At 51.6% G+C, this 7,575-nt stretch overlaps 1 non-coding gene across 1 annotated transcript; it reads left to right on the plus strand.

Annotated features, from left to right (window-relative positions):
• Positions 1-483: 483 nt before the first annotated feature.
• On the plus strand, positions 484-587 carry LOC112629516. Its single transcript, XR_003120623.1, has one exon. It is a non-coding gene; the product is annotated as a U6 spliceosomal RNA (small nuclear RNA).
• Positions 588-7,575: the final 6,988 nt, after the last annotated feature.

Below are 7,575 nucleotides of genomic sequence, written 5' to 3' on the forward strand. Positions count from 1 at the left end.
AAAGAGCACAGACTCTGCAATTAGAGAAACAGGGTTTGGAATTCTGTGCCATTCTCTCCCTGTGTGATTTGGCCAACTGATTCAAAGGCTGTTTCCTCATCTGTAAAATGGGGATAAATGAGTCAGTGGTCCTTGTTATTATTCTGATTATTCTTCTCTCTCTGCTACCTGCCCCCTTCCAAAACACCAGCCGGTCTTCTCTGCTCTGGCCAAATTGACGACAGCTTTGTTTTTCAAGCCTAAAACCTGCTTCTTCCAATTTGCTCAGCAGCTATTTGCTAATCATCCAGAGTGAAGCCACTGGGGGAAAGTGCTCCTGGGAATGCCTCCACAGAGCTGCTGATTGTGCGCATGCTGTGAAAGGCTCAGATTTTTCTGTTCAGGCCCAAACGGGCAGCATGATCTGGGGAAGTTGCAACAGGGAAAGCCAAAAGAAAAAGAAAAACCACGAGAGTTTTTACTTCCTTAATAATACTGGTTTCGGTGCTCTCTTTGGCAGCACATATACTAAAATTGGAACTAGACAGAGATAGGCATTGCCCCAGAGCAAGAATGACACACAAATTCGTGACGCTTTCAATAAAAAATAAAATAAATTTTTTTTCCCAGTCTGTGTCTCTCTTAAGCCCCACAGGATAGAAATGTCCTAAAATAAGACATTAAAGAAGAGGGGAAGTCCATGATCTGTTCTGGTTTTTGGGTGTTGTTGTTGTTGTTTTTTAATGGGTCTCTCGGGATTCCACCAGACCGCCCCCTCCTTCCCAGCCGCTGTGTGGTCTGGGCCTGAGAACACCAAGCCCCCCGACCCGCGGCCCACGCCCACCCACCACCCAGCCTAGGCAGCGGTTTCCCAGGATTCACATGGTAATGAAGGCATCCATCTTCTCCCAGACACACACTGGGCCCTCCGACCCTCCCAGGGCCCGCACAATGGCCCACAGCGCCGCGGCCCCACCACCTGTTGGATTTTCCCAGGGAAGGGAGAGAGGCGGATGGAGGGGAAGACCAGCTCGCCTCCTCCCAGCCCCCAGCCCCATTTGCGCCCTGGTCGCAAGAGTAAGTCAAAGAGGGCACCCATGTCCTCGGACTCCCAGTCCATCCTCAGCACCCTGTTTCCTCATCCTCAAACAGGGTGATTGGGAGGATTATAATGGGAATGGTAGTAAGGACACGCTGGGGAACTGGATTGCCAGAATAAAGAGGGAAAGGCCGGGCAGAGTGGCTCACGCCTGTAATCCCAGCACCCTGGGAGGCTCATGCCTTTACTAACCCAGCACTTTGGGAGGCCAAGGCGGGCGGATCTCTTGAGGTCGGGAGTTCGAGACCAGCCTGGGCAACATGATGTAACTCCATCTCTACTGAAAATACAAAAATTAGCTAGGTGTGATGGTAGGTACCTGTAATCCCAGTTACTCAGGAGGCTGAGGCAGGAGAATCGCTTGAACCCAGGAGGCTGAGGTTTACAGGTGTAAACCAGCATGCCTAGCTGGAATTATAATTTCTATTTGATTTGTACCCACCAGGAACTCAAATATTGGTGAAATAAATGACTCTCCCAATAGATACACTATTCCACATTCCACCTTGTGAGAAGTGACAGAGACTCGGGTGGCTGGGAGCAATCACAGCAGGCCTCTGGGAGGTGAGGATAATTATAGCAAGTAACAGAAAATCAGTATTATCACTTTTTTTTTTTTTTTTTTTTTGAGACAGGGTCTCGCTCTGTCTCCCAGGCTGGAGTGCAATGTTGCAATCTCGGCTCACTGCAACCTCTGCCTCCCAGGTTCAAGTGATTCTCCTGCCTCAGCCTCCTGAGTAACTGGGATTATAGGCATACGCCACCACTCCTGGCTAATTTTTGTATTTTTAGTAGCGACAGGGTTTTGCCAAGTAAGTCAGGCTGGTCTCAAACTCTTAGCCATAAGTGATCTGCCCACCTTGGCCTCCCAAAGTGCTGGGATTACAGGTGTGAGCCACCACACCCATCCAAGTTGTACAATTTAAATGGGTGAATTTTATGGTATGTGAATCATCTCTTAATAAAGCTGTTAAAGAAAAAAAGGGGGGCCGGGCGCGGTGGCTCAAACCTGTAATCCCAGCACTTTGGGAGGCCGAGATGGGTGGATCACGAGGTCAGGAGATCGAGACCATCCTGGCTAACACGGTGAAACCCTGTCTCTACTAAAAAATACAAAAAACTAGCCGGGCGAGGTGGCGGGCGCCTGTAGTCCCAGCTACTCGGGAGGCTGAGGCAGGAGAATGGTGTAAACCTGGGAGGCGGAGCTTGCAGTGAGCTGAGATCCAGCCCCTGCACTCCAGCCTGGGCGACAGAACGAGACTCCCTCTCCAAAAAAAAAAAAAAGAAAAAAGGGGGCCAAGCGCAGTGGTTCATGCCTGTAATCCCAGCACTTTGAGAGGCCAAGGTGGGCAGATCACCTGAGGTCAGGAGTTCGAGACCAGACTGACCAAAATGGAGAAACCCCATCTCTACTAAAAATACAAAAAATTATCCGGGCATGGTGGCGGGCATCTGTAGTCCAAGCTACTCAGGAAGCTGAGGCAGGAGAATGGCATGAACCTGGGAGGTGGAGCTTGCAGTGAGCCAAGATCGCGCCACTGCACTCCAGCCTAGGCAACAGAGTGAGGCTCTGTCTCAAAAAAAAAGAAAAGAAAAGAAAAGAAATGCTTCTGTTTCTGAGCACCCAGCACAATGATAAGGCATTCACTACCTCCAAGGTCCCCACTTCCCACACCCCTCCCCCACTGCACTCCCATCCCACTTCCAGGTGGCTATGACTGAGCAACTATTAGACCTAATGAATCATGGGTCCAGGTGAGTTTAACCCACTTGTTCACAGATGTCTCCAAACCACACAATCTCAGAGTGGGTAAAAACCCCAGGGCTATAGAGCTTTTTCTTTTTTTATATATATATTTTTTTTGAGATGGAGTCTTGCTCTGCCACCCAGGCTGGAGTGCGGTGGCCGGATCTCAGCTCACTGCAAGCTCCGTCTCCCGGGTTCACACCATTCTCCTGCCTCAGCCTCCCGAGTAGCTGGGATTATAGGCGCCCGCCACCACACCCGGCTAATTTTTTTTTGTATTTTTAGTAGAGACAGGGTTTCACCGTGTTAGCCAGGATGGTCTCCATCTCCTGACCTCGTGATCCGCCCGTCTTGGCCTCCCAAAGTGCTGGGATTACAGGCTTGAGCCACCGCGCCCAGCCCAGAGCTTTTTCTTAATCTTTTCTGAATCCAGACCTCTCCCTTTTATATTTTAATTTCATTTCATTTTTGAATAGGTAATATATGTTCCTGTTACAACATTCAGAAAGGACAGATGTCTCCCTTTTTCCCCATTGGAGGCAGCCACAGTCATCAGTTACCTAGTGAGATACAAGCAAATACATATATAATCTTTTTTTTTTTTTTTTTAAAGACACTGGGTCTAGGCTGGCCTAGAACTCCTAGGCTCAAGTGATCCTTGGCCTCAGCCTCCAAAGTAGCTGGAACTACAGGAGCATGCCACCATGCCCAGCTTCAGACACAAGTGGTCCATACAGGGTCAGTTAAAAAGAACAAAAAGCACTGGTGGTGATGAGACATGAACAGTAATAGGTGGTCACAGGAGAAGGGAAAACTCCAGGCTAGGTGTGGTGGCTCACACCTGTAATCCCAACGCTTTGGGAGGCCAAGGAAGGAGGACCGCTTGAGGCCAGTAGTCCAAGACCAGCCTGGGCAACATAGTGAAACCCCATCTCTACAAAAAAATACAAAAATTGGCCAGGCACAGTGGTTCACACCTATAATCCTAGCACTTTGCGAGGCTGAGGTGGGTGGATCACTTGAGGTCAGGAGTTTGAGACTAGCCTGGCTAAAATGGTGAAACCCCGTCTCTACTAAAAATACAAAATTAGCTGGACGTTGTGGGGCACGCCTGTAATCCCAGCTACTTGGGAGGCTGAAGCAAGAGAATCGGTTGAACCCAGGAGGCGGAGGTTGCAGTGAGCTGAGATTGTGTCACTGTACTCCAGCCTGGGCACAGAGCAAGACATCATCTCAAAAAAAAAAAAAAAAAAAAAAAAAATTAGCCAAGTGTGATAGTGCATGTCTGTAGTCCCAGTTCCTCAAGAGGCTGAGGCGGGAGGATAAATTGAGCCCAGGAAGTCAGAAGCCTCGACTCCCATTTCTGGATGGGAGAGGTAGCTAATTTTTTTAATAGCTGAATAATTGAATCCTAGGTTCAAGCGATTCTCCTGCCTCAGCCCTTGAGTAGCTGGGATTACAGGCGCCTGCCACCACGCCCAGCTAATTTTTGTATTTTAGTAGAGACAGGGTTTCACCATGTTGGCCAGGCTGGTCTTGATCTCCCGACCTCAGGGGATCCGCCCGCCTCGGCCTCCCAAAGTGCTGGGATTACATGTGTGAGCCACCGCTCCCGGCGCCTAAGTTTTTATCACCAGATGAGATCATAGATATTGCACTTACTGTGTTGTGTCCCCCAGAATAAAAACCGCACAAGACAGACTTCTGTCTATTCTGTTCACTATATACAAGAGTAAAACCAAAAATAAAATTCTAAGGGTCCCCAACCATCTGAATGGACCCCTCCTCTCTGCCAAGAGCATTCCAAAATGAATCTGAAAAATGAGTTCAGGCCATGATGGAAGCAGGTGTTGGGGGAGCGTCGAACTTGTCTCATGACACCCTCCTTCCTTTTGGAATTCAGGAAAAGCTGACTAGCATTAACATCAACACAGACCTTAAGTCTGATAAGAAACATTTACAATCTATTCTCACTTAAACCTGCCACCTGGAGGTTTCATCTGCATGATAAAACCTTGGTCGCCACAACCACTTATTGTAACCCAGACATTCCCTTCTACAACCTTGGGCACACTCCTGAGGCTGCGTCATGGGCATGTCCTTAACCTTGGCAAAATAAAAGTTCTTTTTTCTTTCTTTCTTTCTTTTTTTTTTTTTTCTTTGAGACGGAGTCTTGCTGTGTCGCCCAGGCTGGAGTGCAGTCGTGCAATCTTGGCTTACTGCAACCTCCGCTTCCCGGGTTCAAATGATTCTCCTGCCCCAGATTCCCGAGTTGGTGGGATGACAGGCACGAACCACCATGCCCAGCTAATGTTTGTATTTGTAGTAGAGATGGGGTTTCACCATGTTGGCCAGGCTGGTGTCAAACTCCTGATGCCAAGTGATCTGCCCGCCTCGGTCTCCCAAAGTGCTGGGATTACAGGCCTGAGCCACTGAGCCTAGGTGTTTTTTTTTTCTTTTTTTAATGTAGAGACAGGGTCTTGCTGTGTTGCCCAGGCTGGTCTCTAATTCCTGGGCCCAAGCAATCCATCCACCTTGGCCTCGTAACGTGCTACTATTACAGATGTGCCACTGTGCTGGGTCAAAATAAACTTTCTAAATTGATAGAGACCTGTTTCAGCTGCTTTTGGGTTCATACCAGTCAGATTAGTGCAACAATATTCTGCTTACTGTAATATGCCAGCGCTAGCCCACAGCCTGGCAAGCAAGAGATGCTCCACAGCTTCCAGAATCCTGGACTCCAACCCCAGTTCTGCCTGGTACTCGCTGCCACCGTGGACAAGTTCCTTATCACTCAAGAGCTCCCTGTTCACAGTCCGTCACCTGAAAGGGATTTTTCTTTTTGAGATGGAGTCTCGCCCTGTCGCCCAGGCTGGAGTGCAGTGGCGAGATCTAGGCTCACTGCAACCTCAGCCTCCGGGTTCAAAGGATTCTTCTGCCTCAGCCTCCTGAGTAGCTGGGATTACAGGTGCCCGCCACCACGCCCAGCTATGTTGTTGTTGCTGTTGTGAGACGGAGTCTCGCTCGGTCGCCCAGGCTGGCGTGCAGTGGCGCGATCTCGGCTCACTGCAGCTCCGCCTCCCGGGTTCACGCCATTCTCCTGCCTCAGCCTCCCGAGTAGCTCGGACTACAGGCGCCCACCACCAAAACGCCCGGCTAATTTTTTGTATTTTTAGTAGAGGCGGGGTTTTACCGTGTTAGCCAGGATGGTGTCGATCTCCTGACCTCGTGATCTGCCCGCCTTGGCCTTCCAAAGTGCTGGGATTACAGGCGTGAGTCACTGCGCCGGCCTACGCCCAGCTATTTTTTTGTATTTTTACTAGTGACGGGGTTTTACCATGTTGGCCAGGCTGGTGTCGAACTGCTGAGCTCGTGATCCGCCCGCCTTGGCCTTCCAAAGTGCTGGGACTACAGGCATGAGCCACCGCGCCCGGGGGATTTTTATTTTTATTATTATTATTATTTTAACGTTTTCATTCTGTCTCGGCTGCTTGAATCAGAATAGAGCCGACCTTCAGCACAGAGTGGGTGTAAGAATTAAATAAGATAATGCTTTAAAGCCCGGTAAGAGCTTTATAAATATCAGCGAGCACTGCTGCCACTATGCTGATGGTGTTGTGGCAGACAGCGGGGTGCAGAAGAAGAGGGATGGGGGGAAGGCGGTCACATGAGGGAGGGGCGTTCAGACCAGATTCCTGAGATGTCATTTTTAGTACTCCCCAGCAAGAAGGTGGGACAGCTGGTGTGGTGGAGGAGGCTAGAGGTACAAGCTTCACCTGAGAAGTCCTTAGACCCTGACTTCAGCTCCCACCTTCCTAGTGGCCCCGGGGGGCGGCCAAGCCAGCCGCACTTTCCACCCGCCCGCCCAGAGCTGCCGCTGGGGAAGGGCGGAGGGAAGGCAAGCTGGTTTTTCCCAGGCTCCCCCCGCTCCTGGAACATCTGGCCGAGAACATCTGCCCTTTGGCTTTGTCGCGCGGCCGCAGGCCGGCCTCGCACCCATCTGCCGCCTCCTCGGCTCCCGCCCCATCTGCGCGCGGCTCCCCTGGGGCGGTTCCCGGCGCCCTGGCCCCCGCCCGCCGGGCCCGGTTCCCACGGGCCGAGTGCGGGAAGCCAGGGCGGCCCATCTGCCGCGAGCGGCTGCCAGGCGCGGCGGGTCCAGCCCCCAGGCGTCCCAAAGGGCGGGACACGGCGCCCAGGAACGCCTTTCAGGCGGGTGCGCCACCGAACAAAGTCGGGGTGAATGGCCTCTCCCCGCGCGGCTGTACCCAAAGTCGCCGCCCGGGGCTCCTGGGTCCAAGGGCGGCCGCCCCTCCTGCCTCTCCCCAGAAGGGCCCGCGTGTCCCCCTGGCCGCAGCCCCACACCCGCTGTTCCCCCGCACCGAATACTTCGGGCTCACTGAGGCGTCCTCTCCATCCTGAACCCCAAACCTCCAAAGTGCAGGAGACAACTGTCATCTCACCCTGCAAAAAACGCTAAAGTCTGATAAAATAAAATGCTGGTAGGACGTGTGAAAATAAAAACTCCCTTGGCCGGGCGCGGTGGCTCAAGCCTGTAATCCCAGCACTTTGGGAGGCCGAGACGGGTGGATCACGAGGTCAGAAGATCGAGACCATCCTGGCGAACACGGTGAAACCCCGTCTCTACTAAAAAATACAAAAAACTAGCCGGGCGAGATGGCGGGCGCCTGTAGTCCCAGTTACTTGGGAGGCTGAGGCAGGAGAATGGCGTAAACCCGGGAGGCGGAGCTTG

This window comes from Theropithecus gelada, chromosome 7b (genome assembly GCF_003255815.1).
Source record: "Theropithecus gelada isolate Dixy chromosome 7b, Tgel_1.0, whole genome shotgun sequence".
Taxonomy (NCBI): domain Eukaryota; kingdom Metazoa; phylum Chordata; class Mammalia; order Primates; family Cercopithecidae; genus Theropithecus; species Theropithecus gelada.